At 40.6% G+C, this 10,237-nt stretch overlaps 1 pseudogene; it reads left to right on the top strand.

Annotated features, from left to right (window-relative positions):
* Positions 1-285: 285 nt before the first annotated feature.
* Positions 286-1,701, top strand: LOC107530421 (KATNB1-like protein 1 pseudogene; annotated as a pseudogene).
* Positions 1,702-10,237: the final 8,536 nt, after the last annotated feature.

Genomic DNA, 10,237 nt, shown 5'->3' with positions numbered 1-10,237 from the left:
TAAATTAAAATAGAAAGAACTGATATCTTTATGATATTGAGTCTTCATAAGCTCAGGTCTTAGTTGTACTATTTGATAGTATTTAAAGGTTTCTTCATGGAAGTCTTACATCTTTCTGTCAAGCTTTTTCCCTTTTATCTTTTCAGTTGCTACTATAAATAGGATCATTTTCCTTTTATAATTCTGAAATTTTTTCATCTCTAGATTTTTGAATCATATTGCACTTGATTGTTTCCTGGATGAAGGGGAAATGATACCCCCCCCCCCATCACTCCATTCACAGGGATGTTTAAGCAGAATGTCTGTAAAACCCGAGACGACTTCACAGAGAACAGCCCGCTTTTCTGGGAAGTCCTAACACAGGCACCGCTGAGAGGCACCAAGTCTGTATGTGGCTTCATCAGTTCTCAGACCCTCCCCAACCCGCATGATACCAGTAACATTATACCTCCCGCTGGTAAATGTATACAACCGTCGCAAAGTTGATCTTTCCTTCCCTTGCAGCAATTACGGATTGTTTTTATTTAACTTTTAATACTTTTTTATTTAATGTCTTCAAGGTATAGGTTATATTGTAGGAAGAGTAAACTGTTGGCCCATAATTTAAGAATCTCGCCCACTGACTCCAACCTACTTTTTCATGCTTCATACTCCAAATTTGACTACTGTACTATTTTGTCCAAACTCTCATACTTCCCCATATTCAAATCTTTAAACATTCTATTACTTTCCTCTAAAATGACCAACTTCACCTCCACCAATCAAAATTTATCTAAACTTGGCACGGGCCCAGTTTGCACGGCCCTGAGTGGGGCTGGGCGGGAGCCGAGGGTGCTCTAGGCCTCCAGGACCATGAGGCACAGGGATTTAAGAGATTTTGGCATCCGAAACCCACAACGTTAAAACACAGAACTTTTGTGATAATACTGAGGATCATTGATTTTCCTAGAAAGAGGATCTAGTTTCACTAATAAGAACATACAGGAGGTTAAGAAACCTCCAAAACAGTTGGCTGCTTACAAAAATAGAACACTTATCTGTGAAAAGCCCAGATAAACTACTAGGGTGATCTACTACAGAAAGAAAGCTCATTACCCTTTTCCAAATTCTTGTTATAAAAAGAAACAGTCCCCTAGAAGTGGGGGCTGTGACATGGCAAATAAAATGACCTGGCTTGTGCAGGCTGCCTGCCTGAACAATCACATCTCGAGAGTCCAGCATATTTGCTTAACTCCAGTGATTCCAGACAGAAAGCCATCATCAAAACATGGTGGGTTTTTCTCAGGTTTCTCAGGACCATGAAACAATGGCACAAGTTTTGTTCGGCAGGAATTTGAGGTTGAATGTAGCTGTAACTCTGGAAAAAGGTAAGTATAAGTGAATCTATCCCTTCCTTGGTGCCGATAGAAGACCCTGGAGGGGGTGGATCGCCTTCCTGGGCTCACAATAGTTTACAGGAAGAAAAGCAGTAGCCTCACTCAGCTGCTTGTAGACTTGTTGCCTCTTGTAAAGTCACCACTTAAAAGCAAATTTGAAGAATATATGGTAGTTTATCTAAACTGGCTCCAAGCAGTCATAAAAAGGTGATGGTCAGAACTATCATCCAAAACAGAAATTATAAGTGATGGAAATATTCAGATTTTAAAACAACGTGGTGGATTGTGGGAACAAGAAAACCATCTTACTTTGGTTCCAGGATAAAATGATAGGACAGTTAAGGATGCAGATGCTCATTCATCACAGCTGCTTGGAGACTTCATCCACTGAAGGGCAATTGGCTTTTAAAACATCCCTGGGCCCTATGAATTAATTCCAAACAAGTCTCATTGGAGAACCATGAACTGTGGGAGAAATCAAAACTTTTTCTTTAAAGCCACATACTGAAACCACTAATGAAACCCTAACAATTCGCTTCCCACTGAAGTGGGAAAGTACCTAAAAGGAGCAGCTTCAACCTCAGTGAGGTGAAAGTGCGCTGTGAAGATCGCTCGCCTTCGCTGCATTTGGGTTTATATGGTTATTTGGCAAAGTTGTTTAAGAACTGCTGGATCTTAATGCAACCCTGCATAATAACATACTTTATACTATGCAGAAAAAATGAGACAGAACTTATTACTAGGAATTACAAAGACCAATCATCATTACTTTTTTAAAGATTGTGTTTTATAAGAAAACACTCAAATGTGTGCCGCTATTTTCTTAGATTAAACAGGCTTTGAAAGTTTAAAACATGATAGCAAATACTCAGTACTAAAAGCCTGTCCACACTGAGATACTGTGTATACTTAATGCCTTACTTATCAATAAGCCAATGTGTATGATACCAATATCTGTTTAAAAAAAATAAAAACCAACCATGCTTCTGGCATGAAAAATAATTTTATCTAAACCGCAAGGCCTTGCTAAAATGCCCCCACCTCGAATAGTTATAATTAGATAGTTCTTCCAGGGTAATTTTTTATCATTTAGTTTTGGACATTTTATTTATTTTTTACTTATTTATTTTTAATTGAGATGTAACATTGTGCAAGTTTCAGGTGTACACTGTGCTCACTCGACACACTCATCTACTGCAAAATGACTGCCACTGCAGCTTTGGTTAACATTTCCATCACCTCTCTGAGAAGCTTTCAAGTAAGTAACACAACATTGTTAACTATAGTAACCATGCTGTACATTAGATCCCCCAAATTATTCGCCTTACAATTGAAAGTTTGTACTCTGACGAACACCTCCCCAATTCCCCTGACCCCCCAGACCCTGGTAACCACCATTCTAATCTGTTTCTATGAGTTTGGCTTTTTAGATTACATATATAAGTGATACTAGACAGCATTTTTCTTTCTCTGACTTATTTCACGTAGCATAACGCCCTGAAGGTCCATATTGTCACAAAGGGCAGAATCTCCCTTCTCGAGACTGACTAATATCCCCTTGTTACATACAGCCTGGCCTTATTGCCCCTTCATCTGTTGACAGACCCTTGGGTTGTTTCCATGCCCTGGCTGCTGTGAACAATGCTGCAGTGAAACGACGGTGCAGATGCCTCTTCAATATCCTGATTTTATTTCCTTTGGGTGTATACCCACAAGCGGGGTTGCTGGGTCATACAGTAGTTCTACATCTAATTTTTTAGAAAACTCCACTGTGTTTTCATAGTGGCTGTATCAGTTTGTATTCCCAGCAACAGTGCACAGGGCTCCCTATGCTCCACATTCTTGACAACACCTGTGATCGCTTTGTCTTTTTTGATGATGGCCATTCTAACAGGAATGGGGTGCTGTTTCATTATGGTTTTGGTATTTCATGATACTTCTAATTAGAACTCTGTCTCTCTCTCTGAATGTCCATAACACTTTACCTGTAGGTCTCTCTAGTAGCATAATGCCCCCCCCCAAAGATATCCACACCCTAATCCTTAGAGCCTACAACTGTGTTATGTTACATGGCAAAGGGACTTTGTAGAAGCAGCTAAGGTTAGGAACCCTGGGACAGAGAATGGACCCTGTGCTATCCAGGTGGGCCCCAAATAATCACATGATCCCTTCAAAGCGGAGAACTTTCTCCAGCTGGAGTCAGAGAGATGTGGCAGGAAGAAGGGAGCGGCTGGAAGCAGGGCAAAGACTCTGCCTGCCACGGCCGGCTTAGAGGTGGAACCGGCCCGCGAAGAGCACGAGAGGGAAATGAGCTCTGCACACGGCCAAGGAGCTTGTGGGAGGGCCTGAGTCCCGGACAAGAACTGCAGTCCCGCTGCTACCTTGATTTTGACTACACGTTAACTTTGGGGCCCACAAAATCCCAACCCAAAGAGCATTAAGGGATGTTCTGACTGTTGGAATGGAATTCCATTCAAATGAACAAATTACTAGAAACTGCAGCAAGAATTGGAGATAAGCAGACACTCAGTCTCTGCACAGAACTAGGAAGTGTGACAAATGTGAGCACAGCAACACCAAGAAGAGGCTGCACTGAGCTGGCGCTGCTGGTACCAGCAGAGTCAGAAGCCTTGAAGTTAGCCCGCGTTTTCTCCTCGAAAGAACAGGGGAGCGGTGTGTCTGAGAGCTCTCACATGGCATGGGGTTCTGGGGACGCTTCTGTCCTAAGGTAACTAATTGGGACATCTGTGGGAAAGGAGAGAAAAGGGAATGGAAAATTTGGTACTTGATATACAAGAAAAGAACAGCAATAAACTCAGGCACAGGTCAATTCACCTTTTCTTCCCGTTTACAAGACACCGAGCCTATAATCAATCACTGTTTTTAGGAGAAGTAATGATTAAATGGACGGGAATCTGAAGAAAGCACATGGTTTACAGAATTGCTCATCACAGAGGTTATTGTGAGCAGAGCAACATATTGTCTTCATTATGGATCATAAGAAAACTTGCTCATTTCCATCGAATGTTTTGGCTGTGATGCAATATTACTTATTTTTTGCAAGATGACACAAATGGTATCTTGGTGAACATTTTTGGAAAGAGTTTCACAGTGAGGAAGAAATGCAAAGATTTTCTCTGGATGACTCTAAATTATGCTAGATTTCCTTTCACAAATTTTTGTGGCTATCAACCTGGTCTTTAGATATTTCTGGGAACATCAGCATCATATAAGAGATCTCTATATTTCTGCAGGGCATGTGAAAGCCTGAAATTAGACCCACAATTTGGGGAATACATGCATATTTCTAAAATGAGAGGTCATCAGTGCTATCAGATGTTCTAAAGGGATTAGAACTTTAAAAAATTTCAGAAACCCTGTGTCGGAGCTTTAGATGATACCTCTGCTCTGGAGGTACAAGCCTTTTTATTTCCAGGTAAAACTGCAGCATGGCCAGTGCTTCATTTAATGAGAGTGGATGGTCATGCTTGACTTTCTGTGTCAGGAGAGGGTTAATAAAATAAACACATTTTAAAAAAATTATATTGTGACTGGTGAAGACCAATGAAATAAGACATCTTTTCCTTTGCTCTTAAGCTTTTTAACAAACTTTGCACAGTGAGGCTCCTTTGACCTTTGTAAGTCAGGTAGATGTAATTCATGGTAAGCACATTTTCTGATCATGTGAGACTCAGTATAAACATACAAATATATAATTTCAGCCATAATAACAGAGTGGCCTGTCAGGCTGACAAATGACACATGCTTGAACCCTTTAGTGGTACCCCACGACTTCCAGATTAAATTCCTTTAAATTCCACGACGTCCAAATTCCTCCAAGTAGCTTTGTGATCTAAACCCAGGTTAAGCCTACAGGTTCATCTCTAACAAGGTTTCTTATCCTGGGCACTATCGACTTTGGGGCCAGATAAATCTTTGCTGTAGGGCTGTCTTGTGCATTGTGGGATGTCTAGCAGCATCCCTGGCCTCCACCCACTAGGTGCAGTAGCCTCTCCCCAAACTCACTTGTGGCAACCAGCATTGACAAATGTTTCCCGGGGACCCAAATCTCCCCTGGTTGAGAATCACCAATTTAGAGTATTTTACACCCCCAGACTTGACCTCCCACTGTAGTGATCTCTCAGTTTCAGAATGCACCTGCTCTTCCTCCTCTGCTTTCGCACCATCAATGCCCTTTTTGAGGGCCACAGTCTCCCACTCTTTTATGCCCAGTGAGCTCCATCTTATCTTCAGGGCTTAACGGAGAAGCCCGAGTGAGGTAGGTACAGCTCCCATCAGTCCCGCTTTCACAGCGTGACCCTGCCGTGTAGGGAGTTGAACATTTGTTTACCTGCATCTCCCATTAAGCCATCAGTTGCAAGAGGTCAGGGGTCATTACTGAGTATTCACCAGAGTGTCCTCATTGCCTGGCACATAATAGGTGCATAATAAACAGCTGTTGAATAAACTAACATTTGAGCCCAAGCAAACATTAGTCAAAACTAATCTAGTGTTACTTTTAAAAAAAATACATTGTCTAGTACAGTTGTTAAGATTTAAAAAAATAACCTTGGAGAAAACCTAGTACAACGTGTCAAAACGCACATCACTGTTTCAACTTCTTCCCATGCTTTTGACCTTTATAAATCTTCTTAGCTTAATTCATTTTATATCTAAAACCTATATTTTATCACAGGTTGGCAGATTTTGTTTGCTGCCTATTAGCACAGTAAAGGTCATGTCATTAGATGAAGTCTGGTGGCAGAAAACACAGTAATTTACCAACAGGAAACACAGGAAAAGTGACTTCATTTCTTATGTTGTCCTACTTTTACCTGGGGGTAGATTTTTAAATGTTATTATTCAAAATTGAAAAATTATGCTTGGGATGAATTCTGGAAAGTACACACGAGAGAAAAATTACTTAGAAGTTCAACTCTAAAACCACTGTCATTTTACACAATTAAATAGTGTCAAGATAGCTTTACTGTCAAGGGGTTTAAAAAGCTACTAAGTAAAAGCTGTGATTTATGTAGGTACAGACCCCCCTGGGCTACGTGTTCCACTTTGTTTCTTATTACTTTTTTTTTTCTAATGATAAAAGAAAATTATTTTTAACAATATTTTACGTCAGACAGATAATTGTTTGATGTGCAGCAAATTGGGTACAAATTAAAGTCCATTCCTGATAGTGTTGTATGGGACACAGGGCCATGTTTACAGTAATTATCCAGGCGCTGTTCTCACTTCAAGGACTCCTCTATTACAAGCAAAGCGAGGTAACCCATCAACATGATTTACGGAGGACACGCTTCATGCAGCACTCAAGGAGGGAAGAGAAAACTGAAACACAGCACTGGCTTAAAGGAGCAACCAACCTGGTAAAAGATGAAAGACATGCACACAAAGGACCATACTGTAGAAAAAACAACATGAGTTAGATAAACAGAATGCCAGGTGAATCTGAAGGCATTAGAGACCGTATCATTCTGTGTGTGTGAGTGTGTGCACGCGTATGTTTATGTCTGTGCCTCTGTGTGTTTGTGAGAAGGTTGTTTCAGAAAGCAGGGCATTCTAGATTAAACAACATGTTTAAAGCAGTATTTATATAAGACATGTTTTGATAACAGTGAGCATAAGTACTAGAGTATCCGGTACCATATATGTCACAATAAAGAACATGTCTTCTCCTTGGTTGACGGGAGCCACATTTTAACAATTTTTCTCTCAATCACACTTGTATTGAGTCATCCAGTAATTGGTGGTGGTGGTGGTGTGGGGGTGTGAGGGGGAGAGAGGGATGAAGGGGGAGATAGGGGGACATTCACTAATATGGAGCCACTAGACAGGTATCTATCAGAATACTATAACTCCAGCTATATGGAATAAATCATCTGACAGTGGGCATAGAATAGACTGTGAGGAAAGAAATATATGACCAAATACCAGTTGAAACTACCTAGGAAAGAGAAAATGAGGCTCTGATTCTGGATGACCATGGAGATAAAAAAGAAGAGACTGATGAAAGAGATAATTTATATGGAAAATTTCAAGGACCTATAAATTTCTGAATTAGGTGCAAGTAAGAAAGACTTAATACCACTGTGAGGTTTCATGCTGGACAATTCAGCAATTAGAGAAGTTGTTAGTGGAAATGGAGAGAAAATGACGAGTTCAGCTTTTGGAAGGTTGAACTGTTACATGTCACAGGTTGACTGCTGAAATATTCAAGTTTGTAGCTCAGGAGAGAGACCAGGGCTGTGGTCACACCTTTGGGAACCTCTCACAGGAAGGAGAAGAAAAAGCCACTGGAGTGGATGAGATGAACTGAAGGGACAAGAGTAGACACTACTGACACAGGACAGCTGGGCAGGCCTATGTTTAGAAAATCAAGGTGAAAATGAGAAAAAGAAAATTCAAGGCAGGAGACTGAAAAGAGAATTTAGGGGAAGTGTGACTCCCTACTCCTTAGGGGTGTGGGCTGTGCAGGATGACTCTTCACTTCCAGATAGTAGAGTATGGAAAGGTCAAAAAAAGGAAAAGTAAAGCAGAGAATCCTGGCAAACACTACCCAAGCCAGGTGAGCAAGGTCAACATCAAGTCATAAATCATGTCAATAGTATCTACCCTTAACATTATGTGATGAAAACGGCACTTTACCTCTGCGGTGTTCTTCCTCCAAATGCATGACTCCAATTTACTTATGAGGAAAACATCAGGCAAATTCAAAATGGGAGACATCCTACAAAATACTTGACCAGGACTCCTCAAAACTCTCCAGGTCATCAAACCCAAGGAAAGTCTGGGAAACTGCCACAGCCAAGGAGAGCCTAAGGAGACATAATGAACAATGTAATGCGGTGTCCTGGATGGGATCCTGGAACAGAAAAAGATATAAGGCAAAAACTAAGGCAATCTGAATAAAATACAGAATTTAGTTAATAATACATCAATTTGATTCATAAATTGTAAGAAACATACCCTATAATGTTAATAGTAGGAGAAACTGGTTAGGTGGGAACACTCTGTGCTATATTCTCAATTTTCCTGTAAATCTAAGCATTTATTCATTTTAGAGATAGAGGGAGGAAGAGAGAAAGAAACATTGATGTGAGAGTGAAACATCGATCACATGCATCCCAACCAGGGATCAAACCTGCAATCTGGGTATGTGCCCCGACCAGGAATTGAATCATAACCTCTTGGTGTAGGGGATAACACCGCAACCAGCTGAGCCACACTGGCCAGGCTAAAGTCAATTTTTAAAAGGGAGAGAAATTGTAGGTTGAATAATTCAATCTATCAAATGCTGCAGAGACTCTGAGAAGGAAGTCATCGAATAGGCCTGGGCATTATAAGTTTATAAATTATACTCCAATAGAAATTTTGGTGGATGTTGGAAAGAAAAATCAGTTTACAAAGCATAAGGTGGTGAGTGGACAATAAGGACACAGAAGCCATAGAGGGATGTTGGTGAAGGAGGGCTCTCCTAAAGAATGTAGGACCTTAGACTCCAGCGAAGTTTAAGAGCATTTACAAGTGGAGGAAGGAACCAAGGAAAAGAGGAAGACTTAAAAAAGCAAGTAAAGAGATCATAATGTATATGTATTCATTTCCTCTTGCTGCTGTAACAAATTACCACACTTTGTGGCTTAAAACAACATGTGTTTATTATTTTCCATTGGAAGTCTGAAATCAGTTTCAATGGGCTAAAATCAAGATATAAATTGGCCTAAATTCCTTCTGGAGGCCCTAAAGGAGGATCTGTCTCCTTACCATTTCCAGCTTCTACAGGCTGCCTAGATTCCTTGGTCAGTGGCCCCTTCCTCCACCCTCGAAGCCAACAGAGTAGCATCTTCTGCCCTCTCTGATCTCTGCTTTTGTTTCTCTCTCACACTCTTAGTCTCTATATAAGAACCCTTGCGATTACATTAGGCCCACCTGGATAATCCAGGACAATCTCCCCATCTCATGATCTTAACTTAATCACATCTGCAAAGCCCCTTTTACCAATTAAGGTAACATTCACAGATTCTGGGTATTAGGACATAGACAACTGCGGGGGACCATTATTGAGTTTACCGCAGAGTACCAGCTGGGCCTTGAAGGAGGTATTTAAGAGATAAGATAAGAATCAAAGATGGGAAGATCTGTTTTAACTAACAGAAGCTTAGTAAGGTATATCTGGAAAAATGAAGGAACTGATAAGCTAGAAGATTCTAAGGAATAACAATATATAGTCAGGCCTTAGTTCTCAAACACCTCCTATCTCAAACAATTGGGTTCTTGACCAAGTTGTTCACAGAAAAAAATGTCTGGGTCTTTCAACAAAATTTCAGCTCTCCACCAGACAACCCTTTCATACAGATACATCAACATGACAAAAAGTATCTCTCAGGCCACAAAAAAAAAAGGAGAGAATGCAGTCAGTTTACCCCTAAACCTCATGTTAACGTCTCAGGAAATTGTGCTGTGAATATTTTTGTGTGTTTTTTTGCTTTTGTTGCTGGTGAAGTGGACAATTAGCACAATTTAAAAAAAAATTTTTTACCCTCACTCAAAGATATTTTTTCCATTGCTTTTCAGAGAGAGTGGAAGGGGAGAAAGAAAGAGAGAGAGAGAAACATTGATGCGAGAGAGACACATCAATTGGTTGCCTCCCGCATGGGCCAGAAATAGAGCCTGCAACTCAGGTATGTGTTCTTGGCTGGAATCAAATCTGGGACCCTTCAGTCCTCAGGTGAATGCTGTAACCACTGAGCTGAATCTGCCAGGGCTAATTAGCACAAATTTAAAACATAAAGAGGCCATCAAGAGTGCTAATGGTGCTAAGGGTGTGAAAGAAACTGTTGTTCATTTGG

The sequence above is a fragment of the Miniopterus natalensis genome, chromosome 15 (assembly GCF_054644295.1).
Source record: "Miniopterus natalensis isolate mMinNat1 chromosome 15, mMinNat1.hap1, whole genome shotgun sequence".
Classification (NCBI taxonomy): Eukaryota; Metazoa; Chordata; class Mammalia; order Chiroptera; family Miniopteridae; genus Miniopterus; species Miniopterus natalensis.
This window is presented reverse-complemented; position numbering and strand designations above follow the sequence as displayed.